The sequence below is a fragment of the Narcine bancroftii genome, chromosome 3 (genome assembly GCF_036971445.1).
Source record: "Narcine bancroftii isolate sNarBan1 chromosome 3, sNarBan1.hap1, whole genome shotgun sequence".
NCBI classification, from domain to species: domain Eukaryota; kingdom Metazoa; phylum Chordata; class Chondrichthyes; order Torpediniformes; family Narcinidae; genus Narcine; species Narcine bancroftii.
Genome location: NC_091471.1, coordinates 275,256,712 through 275,268,501, shown reverse-complemented (window position 1 = coordinate 275,268,501; position 11,790 = coordinate 275,256,712). Strand labels below are relative to the sequence as shown.

The window sequence follows — 11,790 nt, the reverse complement described above, 5'->3', positions numbered from 1 at the left end:
TGGAGGAACACCACGTAGGTCATAGGGAGAATGTACAAAGTTCTACAGACAGCGCCGGATTCAAACCTGGGTCGCTAGAGCTGTAATAATGTTGTTCTAACTGCTACACTAATTGTAGTGTCTTATGAACAACATCCTTTCTACATATGGAAATGACCAAAGACACTGTCTTACTTTGACATTTTGTGGAGTTTTTAAAAAATTATTTTTTGTAAGGTGGTTTATGCTTGCACTGTGATACTACCCCAAAACAACAAATTTCATGACTTGTTCATGACGATAAATTCTGATTATATATAAACAGGACAATTTACATCAATTATAAAATAGAGGGGATAGGACTTCAATGCATGAAGCTCTCATTGTGTTGATGTGCCATATAAGCAACAGACCAACAAGTGATATCAGGATGTATGGTCTCATTTTATGCTGTGAATTTCTTTGATTCTAACCCATCTTTGAAAAGGGTCTGAGACACCCTGTAGCTTTCTCTTTCCCACATCAGATATCTGTTTTTATTCATTCTCCACTTATAAGCAGTTTATTCCAGTGTGTCAAACCCAAAGGGTCTCCTTAATCTTCCAGCAGTTGGCACACCCATTGCAGAGCAAACTAAATGAGATGCCAAGCATAACTGCTGAGAGAGAGCTTTTGTTTTTTGTTTGAAATGTATTGATCTTTTGCTGGTGTGCCCTATTTTCAGCAAAGATGGACAACTCTTCATGTTTGACTAATGCTGCGTGATTGAGAGCTCATTGGCTGTTAGGTGAGCTCCTTTCTCAGAATATGCTAAATCTGGCGGCTGTAAACCAGCTGTTTTGTTCGCCTGATGTGGCTTTTCCACCTCTTTCAATATTTTTGGTTCATGGCTTATAAATTGCTAAATCTAATTAACAGCAGGTAAATTAGGATTCTGGCTTAACATTTAAAGCAGGATTTAAAAATGGACCAATTTCAGTTAAAAGGCTTTTACTTCACATCATAGAGGTACAGTTGATTGGTGGTTTATTTCACATCTAATTAAATAATTGTCACCATTACTTGAGGGCCAAGAGACTGCAGATCAAAGAAATTGTGAATCTTTGAACGTGCCTTAAGATTGAGAAGTTGTTGACGACTCAAGGTAAGGAATCCACACAGAATGTGGGCTGGTGGGAACTTGTGGTCAAAGGACTCGCACCAGCTCAGGGCTGCTGGAAACTGGCACAAGACTGGTTGAAGGGATACCAGGTATCAGAACCGGGATGCCAGAGGGTTCCTTGGATGAGAGGGACTCCTGAGCAGCTTCGGGCGCAAGTCATAGTGGGGGGGCATTAGGATAATGGGTGGAGGGAGGCACAGTATGACACTAGAAAACTCAATTAGTGGGGGGGGGGTGATGTTATTGGCAACCTGATGAACATTCTCCATCCTGCCAACTTAGCAGAAGAAAGCACTGCTTATATTACATGGAGAGTCTCTAGACACTAGTGACGCAGGTGGGGGTGGGTGTCCATAGTCAAGGGGTGCGAACAGGTCTGATGGTGGTCTGGAATTACAGGAGGAGGGGGGGTTACAATACCTCATGCGGGGGTGATGGCTGAGCCTATGGGGAGGGGGCTCACAATAGCTCATGGTGGGGTGGGGAGGGAAATATCTGTGAATCCCAAATCCCCCCCCCCCCCTCACACAGCGCAGACCCTGGGGCTTCAGAGGTTTTCTGATCACATTGGTGGGTTGGATTTGGTGCTCGGGTTTCCGACGGTTGTGGGCGGTGTTGGAGGTGAATCTATGGACACTCAGTAACTCCAAAAAGACTCCCTTTTACTTCTCTTTCTCCAACTGTAAGGAGACCCGGGCAATTTCTGCTAATGGGTGAATCTTGCAGACTAAATGCATTTTTCATGTAATAGTATATCTGTTTTATTACATTGTAATGCGCACTACAGCAGAATGTAAGACACCCGTGATGTGGTTATAGTCAAGACTGCTTTATTGGTCTCCCTGCCCTTTCTTATTTAGGCCCAATTTCCCAGCTGCTGGGCCTGGTTTTCCTGCCGTTGCTGGCGGAAGTGACAAGAGGGTTGGTGTTCCCACTGCTGGTGGTGGGGAAGAAAGATTATTAGCCTGCACAGGCTTTGCAAGATCGCTGTGTTCATCCGCCATTTTGTGTATTGGGTTGCCTCCTGGTTAGTGGGCCACTACATGCCCCACCCCGCGAACTGTACTTTGATTTTGCTGGCCTGCCCCTGTGTCACAAGGGCTGCGTAATGATCATTTGACTAGTGTCCATGTGTGTTAGTTTGACGCGGTCGATAATGAACGTCTCCTCCTTACTGCCAATGTCCAGCACGCATGTGGATCCATTGTGTCTCGTCATTTGGTAGGGCCCCTTGTATGGTCGCTGCAGAAGTGTGTGGTGTGCTTCCCGTTGCACAAAGACATCATTGCATGTCTTTAGATCTTTGGGGATGAATGTTTTGGGTTGGCCGTGTGGTGAATGTTGTGTTGGGGCTAGAGTGACTAGTTGCTCCCTTAGTTTTTCCACCGTTGGTGGTGACGTACCCCATGGGTTTGGCTGAGGTAAACTGTGGTGTCACGATGGAAGGGCATTTCACCAGGATGTGTGTGAATTCATTGTCAAACACCATGATGGAGTTGAGATGGGGGGCTGGTAATTTAACCACCCAGGGAGAAAGTCCTGGCATGCACCAAATGCTACCATTTGACCCAGAGGAAATCTGTACCCAGGAGAGGTTGTGCCATCAATGCCAGTGTGAAAGACCATGTGAGGCAGTTGAGGCCAAAGCAGAGTGGGATGGTGCGGGTGCCGAAGATCATTATACTGCTATTGTTTGCTGCCCTAAGCCGTTCTCGGTGTTGTAGGCTGACGGGGGAGGGACGCTGATCTCGATGGAAGTGATATCAACGGTGTTCTAGTTGCTGATTGGTCAGCATTTCTGCTGTGTGGGCTGTCAGCCAGGAAGAAAGGCCTGTGCGGGCTTTGCGGGATCGCCGTGTTTGTCCGCCATTTTGTATGTTGATCGCCTACTGGGTAGCAGGCCGCTACGGCATGACAACAAAAAATGTCTTGAATCTTGTATTAGAAGAATGTAAAATGGGGATAATTGTCATGCACCTTAAGACCTCCACTGCCTTGCTTCTAAAGTATCTTAACTGGGCTATGTAACACACAACCAAACCTGTGGAATCAGGAAGTGTGAAGCAGGCCAGAATCAAAGATGGTGAATTTAATCTGTTTTACAAAAGGACAGCAATGACGTGATGGGCTGAAGGACTTGCACTCCATCCATGAATCCATTGTTTGGCCTGAATGGAAGGTAATAATTTCCAGATCCATATTCTTGTGCTGGATGGAGGTGAGAGTAAACTGTAGAGAATTCCAGAATCCTGTGAAGAGAATTTCTACAAACCTCTGATTTAATTGACCAGCCCCTTGATATTAGCTTCCCTCATGAAAGACTCTCCTATTGGTGAAAACATCTTTCCTGTAATAACCCCTTAAGGCTTTATGTTTCAAAAATCTAATTAAACTCCTAGAGAATGTAGAGCCAACCAACACAATCTGTGATTTTGGCAGTGGGGTTGGAGGGGGGTGGTGGTGGGGTAACACATGAAAAATATAATACTGGATAATTGATGGTCTCTGTGGAATCTTCTTCCAAAGTGAGTCAGTTTTTTCAGGAAAGGGTAGAGGACTGGAGAAATGTCCACACCCATTGGCATTCAGTCTACAATTTTCCGTTCTTAATTACGTCATGCTACGTAATGTTTCAGTGCTTCCTTTAGCAGTGCACTGCACTCTCTTGTATTAAGATGGAAATAACTGCACGAGATGAGCTGATAGATAATTGAGAGCACTTCTGCAGTTTAACTCATTGAATGAAAGGAGCTTATACATACAGTAAAACCCGTTATCCGGATTTCATGCAATTGCCAGCCTCAAGGAACTAGCAAAAAAACTGTGGGAAAATAAATATGAAAGTTTAAAATTGGGGCGCTTTGCCATTAGTTTGCCAATCCATGCCACATGCATTCTCAAGCAACCAGAAAATTCACTTATCTGGCATCCCCCCCATAGGTGCTGGATTTTGTGGTTTTACTGTATTCAGTGGTGAGTTTTTTTATACAATGAATAATATTTCAGTTTTGTTGATAAAAGATCACATAAAATTGATACAGTCCATTTAATGATGTGCAGATTTACAATTTTCATATCAGCAAAACACTCAATTGCAAATCATAACTTTACAAGGAGCAGACCTTAAGGCTATAAAAACAGCCTATTCATAATTCCAAGTAACAAAGCATCTTGAGGGTTTTAAACTGTCTTGAAATATAATATATATTATCTAGGTGTTAAGATAGGGAGTGGTTAAAATTTGACTGAAATTTGAGATAAGTTAAAAATCTATGGATGAGGAGCAAACCAAAGATTCAACTGAAGATGATCAGATATTTTTTAAACAAATATAATATTAATTTCTTCCAAAGACCCCTCCAAACATGTGGCAACTGACAATTATTGCCCCTATGTTATCAAACGTGTTCTGACTTCAAATTAAAGAACACCTTGATTTTAAAGCTCTCATTGCTCCATGGTCCTGCCCATCCCCATTTCTGTAATTGCGTACATGCCTTTGAAATTGCGATGATCACCTAATTCTTGCTAATCCCAAAGTTTAATTGCTCCATTATTCAGCTATCAATTGTTTAAGATAATGACTACTTTCCCCGAATCACCCTATTCCACTTTTTTTTCTTGTAAGCATATCATCAGACCTTTCATTCTGACCAGTAGTTTAACCATTAACCCTCATAATACCTTGTATGGTTCTGTGTCAGTGTTTGACAACATTCCTTCATAGGGTCTTGAAACATTTTACTACTCTTAAAAACTACACAAATGAAAATTAGTGATGTGTAGTTGAGCTACTGGAAATATGTCAATACATTAGAAGGGATGCAGAGGAGATTCATCTGGATGTCACTGAGTTATAGGGAGAGGTTGGATAAACTGTGTCTTTATTCCCTGGAGTATAGGAGGCTGAGGGTCACCCGCACATATGTGGGTGCACACACTCCTACACGTGCTCACATACACCTCTGGGGCTATTGGACGAAGTTAAAGTAAACTGATAGACGATTTTACGCATGGATAATTAAAAAGTCTACAAGGTTCATTGTCAAAAAAAAATCCACATCTACCAGTCCCGCTGAATTGCAGATCTTGTTTAGTTCTCCAGCAATATAAAAACGGGTGAAATGGGTGGCTGTTGAGGGAAGGAAGGAAATTTTAAAATAATATTGTATACCTTGAGGTAATGTTGCAGCTCTATTAAACTCTGGTGACACCACATTTGGAGTATTGCGTTCAGTTCTTGTCACCTCATTACAGGAAGGATGCAGAAGCTTTAGAGAGCAGATTTACCAGGATGTTGCCTGGATTAGAGAATATGTCTTATGAAGCAAGGTCAACAGAGATGGGCTTTTCTCTTTGGAGCGATGAATGATGAGAGGTGAAAATAGTCATATATAGGATTATGATGAACAGGAATTGGGTGGGCAGCCAGCACGCTTTTCCTGAGGCAACAATGGCCAATACCAGAGGACATCTATTTAAGGTGAGTGGAGGAAAGTTCTGGAAAGGTGTAAGAGCAATTTTGATTACATAAGGGCAATAATTGTCAGTTGGCACATGTTTGGAGAGGTCTTTGGAAGAAATTAATATTAAATTTGTTTAAAAAATATCTGATCATCTTCAGTTGCCTTACTGCTTATCCATAGATTTTTGACTTGTCTCAAATTACTATCAAATTTCAACCATACCCTATCTTAACAGCCAGATAAAATATATTACATTTAAGTAAGTCTAAAGCCTTCAAGATGCTTTGTTACTTGGAATTACTGGAGAGTAGTGGGTACCTGGAATTCATTACTGGGGTGATGATGGAACCTGGCACAACAGGGACTTTTAAAAGATTCTTAGATAAGAACATGGATGCAAGATCAATAGAGGGTTATTGATATGAGGTCGAGCAGGACGAGGTTGTGGAGTTGGTTTACAAGGTCAGCACAATATCATGAGCTTAAGGGCCTGTATTTGTGCTGTAATGTTCTATGTTCGCATGTAATGATTAATAGCACGTGTAAGCTATGTGTTATTTCTGTTGAAAATTATATTCATTAAAATAGGATAAGCTTCTTCCTGTGCTGGGAGAACAAACTGATGCCTAATTCCAGGTTAACTACTGATGCCTTCCTTCTAATACCATTTCAGTTGCTTTTTAGGTACGGCCAGCTGTGCCAAGGCAAATTACTTATTTATGCCACTCACCAGATGACTGCAAGCTTGATTAGCATAATAAGGAAACCTCACTTGCATGCATAGGAAGAGTATATTGCTAAACAAGGGCCACAGAGTATCCTCTTTTCATTGGTGATATTCCTTTCTTTATAAGTCAGAGAGTTTACCCATGAACATTTTACAGATAAGTGAGGTGTATTGACCAGGTTATGAAATGAAATTGGTGTAGATTTCCATCCTCACTTTACACATGTCAGGCTCTCTCCTCCAATAATACCTGTACAAACCTTTAGTAGCACAAGTGCTATCCTCCACACACGCAGATGGCTGTGATGATGTTGCCTCCCTTCCCCCTCAGCCCATTTCAGGAATAACTGGAAAGTATATACATAAACGAAAGCTTGTGCAATGGGGGGCACAGTAACAGAGTTGTTACATTGATGGTTAGCAAATTAAACCATCAGTCATGGGTTCAAATCCTACCGAGGCAGCTGGGGAATTTAAATTCACCTAATTAAATAAATGTGGAATTTAAAGATAAATCCATTATCAGGAAGGTTTGCAGTGGAGCCAGTGGGTTGCTGTAACTGGATTCTTGTCTAATCAGAATGAAGAGTGACTTTGGGACAATGTGACTGATCTTGGCTATTTGCTGGAGTGAATCAGTAAATCATTCAGCACAAAGGCAATTATGATTGGATGATAAATACTGACCTTGCCAGTGATGCCCACAACTATGAATTATTAAATATCTTTCCACTCAATAGTACTGACCGAGATCAGGGAATGCTCTTGTCCCAAGTGAAGCAGCTTATTTTCCCCATCAACAACAATTTACAACATGCAGCCATAAATCCCAGCCTAGTGATAAATACTAGATCAATGTTTTGAAAAGATTTGGACTTTGAACATCTGAGCACTAGTCACAAGATTGTAAGATGGACACTGAAGGTTATTCATCCTAGTTTAGCTCATCGAGTCAGTGAGAACTCATCACAGGGCGACACGGTTAGTGTAGAGGTTAGCACTATATTATTATTACGCCAGTAACCTGAGTTTGAACACGATGCTGTCTACAAGCAGTTTGTTCGTTCCCCCTGTTTCTGCATGGGTTTTCTCCAAGTGTTCAGGTTTTCACCCTCTGATATATAGGATAGGGTGGCATGGTTAGAGTAGTGGTTAGGGCAATGATGTTACAGCGCCAGCGACCGAGTTAAAATCTGGTGCTGTTCTCCCTGTTTCTGCATGGGTTTCCTCTGGGCACTATGGTTTCCTCCCACCCTTCAAAAAGTACCTGGGTTGTAGATCAATTGGGTGTCATGGGGTAGTGGGCCAAAAGGGCCTGTACTGTGCTGTATGTGTGTTTATATTTAAAAAATTATACCTGGAACTAAAAATTCACATGCTCCAGGGTGAGGCCTGCTGAGTATTTCCAGAATTTTCTGCTTTTACGTCGAATGGATTCAAGACTTGTCTCACCCACTTCAATGACTATTTGAAGGAAAAAGAACATGGTAACATTAGTCTTAAATATCCTTTTAATGCTTCCTTTTCATATTGCTCTTCAATTTGAAGTATTACAAAAGAGTTACTTTTTCCAAGCCATTGACCATCAGATGCAGGAAGTATAAATAAACAAGCAAATAAGTTACTCATGAATAAAATGTTGAAGAGAATCTTGATTTCATCTTGTTAATTTTACAGACTGGTAGTTATCAACATAGGATAGATTAATCTGAGCACTTTGGGATAATGTTATTGGAGGAAGTCATGAGGAAATTGGTCAAATTATATCTTTTAATAGTTGTGGCTAAAAACAAACTGCTGCAGAAGCTCAACAGGTCAAGCAGCATCTATGGAGGAAAATGGATCATCGAAGTTTTGTGTCAAAATCTTGCATCGGGACTAAGGAGAGTCAAGGATGGGTGGTGAGTGATAGACAGATGGAGCCATGTTGGATGTTGGGAGACGAAGATTGCAGAAGCAGACAAAATAATTTTTAAAAAGGGCGCAGATGGAACCAGGAAGGGGAAGGGAAGAGTGAAGGTAGGATGAACTGCTGATGGAAGGTGATTGGTGGGACCATATAAGGGATCAATGGTGACCTGCTGGGAACTGTGGGAGAGGGGGAATGGGTGAGGAAGGGAGAGAAACTAGGCTGGTTGTGGGTTTGGGAAGTAAAGAGTGTGAAGGGACTGAGGCAGAGTGAGTTAGTTGAAGCTGTAGAATTCAATGTCCACGCTGTTGGGAAATGTTTTTCAAATGTGCTTTTGGCCTCGTCCGTGCAATAGAGGAGGTTGAGGAGAGATAGATCTGTGTGTATAGGGAGGGGAATTAAAATGGTTGCCAACCAGATACTCCAGCTGCAGGGTTTGGTCATTAATAGCTAGTTTCTCAGACACTTTTGAAGGAAATGTGAAAGCAATGGGTGAAAAGGGACTGAAAATGGTCCATGGAGGGAATTGTTTCTTCTCTACTTGTGGTGTTTTTTCCAAAGGATAACCCAATTAGCTTGCTGTGTTGCAGTTTAACAGTGATAGAATGTGGTTGCTCTATTGCACACATGTCAAACTCTGGCCCGCGGGCCAAATTTGGCCAGCGATATAATTATATTTGGCCTGCAAGATCATTTCAAAAATGTATTAGAGGTGGCCCGCCTTGCAGCGAAAGCCGATCCTGTTTTTTGGTAATGTCACCCCCACCATCCTCCCCCTTCATTGCACGTCCTTCCCCATTGTAACACGAGAAATTGTAACACGAGAAGTCTGTTGATATCATCAGCCGGCAAGCCGGTTGGAAGGCTCCCCGCACAACCAGTCACTTCTCCCACCTGTTGAGCGGTGCGGCGGATGGGCGAGTGCCTGTGATTTCCTGTCGGCGCGACGGGCATGGCAGGCTGCGCACGGCCCCCGGGCAGCGCGAGCCCCGCGCGACTGGCACCGGATGGCCCTTCCGCAGCGCGAGCGCACTTCTCCTGGTCGCCACGGCCTTCAGCGCTTGCACCCGTGCGGACCCCAGGGACGGCTGGTTCGGCCCTGCACGTGATGGTGGCTGTCCACAAAGGCTGATCGGCAGCGCACTGGGCCTGAGTGGGTGTGTAAGCACGGGTGGGCAGAGGGTGTAGGTGAGGAGTAATGGGCAGGGGAAGTTATGGTGGTGCGAGGGGCAGTTAGAGGGAGGGATGAGTAGAAGAATGGGTGGATAGGGAAGAGGTAAAAGGGGAGTGGCAGGGCGAGTAGGGGAGGGGTGATTAGAGGGTGAGAGACGGGTAGAGGGAGGAACAGGTTGAGGGGAGAAGCAGTAGAGGGGCGTGTATAGGATGGGGTGGGTAGAGGCAGAGCGAGTGGAGTGAGGGGTGAGTAGAGGTTGGGTAAAGGACTGGTCAGGTAGAGGGATGGTGGGTCGAGGCTGAATAGAGGCCTAGAGCCTGAGGAGTGAGCAGGAAATGCTGAGTCCTGATGCAGGCCAAAATGGACACAGCCTGTGAATGCTGACTACATCTCCACAGGGACCAAATATGTTTCCCTCAGGTCAAGCAAAGGGTGAACTTGAGCTACCTACTCCTGACCTGTAACATTATCCTCCTAAAGTTATATCCTAAAGTTTAACATTACATATGTTGAAAGAAGAGAAAACATGCAGATGTTGTTGAAAATTTTCAATATATATTTAGTTCGGCTCTCGACTTAGTCCAAGTTTTTAATTTTGGCCTTCTGTGAATTTGAGTTTGACACCCCTGCTCTATTGGATACTTACACTCTGTCACAAAACCAGTGTGACCTTGACTTTTGAACAGGTTTTTATTGAGTCATTTCTGCATGAAGAATGAGCTGAAACACTCAATATTTTAAGCTCTGAGAAATGATCAAAAGAATATCTTGAAACAGCAAGGTAAAGGGTAAATCAGGAAATTAGAGGTTCATAAACAGCACCTTCATCATGGAGGCTTTACTCAACAAACAATAAGCAAGCCATAACTTTGTGGAAGAGGAACTATTTGAGTGTATGAGCGATTACTTTTTAGATCAGTATAAAAAATAGCGGCGATACTGGTGCAGAGGGTGGAGACACAGCGATGCTGAAACTGATTGTGTTATTAAACTAAAATCCTACAACTACAGATCTGTGCCCAAGATGGTAACGCCTATTTGGAACATTCTCAATCCTGAGGGAATTTCTGAGGAACAACATTTCATGGACTGGAGTGTGCTGATGAGAATTTCAAATGCTGTGCAATGTGCACATTAAAATTGGAATTTTTCAAGTGTGCAGTGCACAAAAGCATTGTGTTATGCAATGTAATTTACAGAACAAATCTGTTTGCAGAAAGGCCTTATTGGCATTCTGGCAAATGACTTTACTGGTGTATTAAATTGAATGTTTTTTCCTTTATTATTTATTTTCAAGGTTTGTGAAAATGTTACCTAATTTTTTTAAATTACAAATCTAAATCTAAATTTAAATTTAAAAAAAATTTAAACAGACAGCATGTTAACAGTTGTTCCGGCCTATGAGCCCATGCCGTCCATTAACCCACAACCCCCAAATATTTTTGAAAGGTTGGAGAAAACCTATCCAGAAAGTGCTGGATTCAAACCCCAGTTGTTGGTGCTGTAATCTTGTTTCTTATTTCGCTAACACTTTAAAATGGAAAATAAACAGCAGGGATGAACACTAGATCATCTTCCTTAATTGCTGTGAATGCTGCAGGCTTTTGTATTCCTTTGTTCTAACTCTTCTATTCATACTTAGTTAAAACACCTGTGTTGCCATGACATTGCTGGAGATTAATGGCAAACATTGTTATGAAGGTTTAAACCCACACCCTGTACACCAGAGCTTTTAAAACTGAAACTTATGGCTGGAGGGCAAAATCTGTCTGTCATTGTGATTGGCATTCTTGCTAAAAGATCAGGGTAACAAGCCAAAAAAGTTTAACATGTGAACACAGCAGTCAAAAACCAAGCAATATTGGAATTACCAAAGTAACCAAAGAAACCAAAAGAAATATAGAGAATACAAGAACTGTAGATGAAATCTTGAACAAAGAATAAGTAGTGGGAGAGGCATAGAGAGAAATGGTAAGTCGGTAGTTTGGATTGGGACACATTTTCAAGATCCAGTAAAAAAAAACGCCTTGATTGTAAATTGAAATTAATTGAATAAAAAAACATTAGATATACACCCCAGAAACAGACAGTTTTGGCCCACGAGCCTGTGTTGCCCAATTATACCTAATTGACCTACAACCCCCCCCACCGGTACATTTTGAAGGGTAGGAGGAAACTGAAACCCCCCCTGGAGAAAACCCACGCAGACACAGGGAGAATGTACAAACTCCTTACAGACAGCACTGGATTCTAATCCCGGTCAAACCCTGGTCGTTGGTTCTGCAACACCGTCGGTCAAACTGCTATGCTAACTGTGCCCTCCTTCACACTAACCGTGCTGCCCTTGCACTAATCATTCCGTCTTTGACTCTG

At 42.5% G+C, this 11,790-nt stretch overlaps 1 long non-coding RNA gene across 3 annotated transcripts in view; it reads left to right on the top strand.

The window, feature by feature from the left end:
• Nucleotides 1-11,790, top strand: part of LOC138758798 (uncharacterized) — an 83,968-nt gene that overhangs the window by 6,901 nt on the left and 65,277 nt on the right. The gene's annotated exons all lie outside the window — the stretch shown is intronic.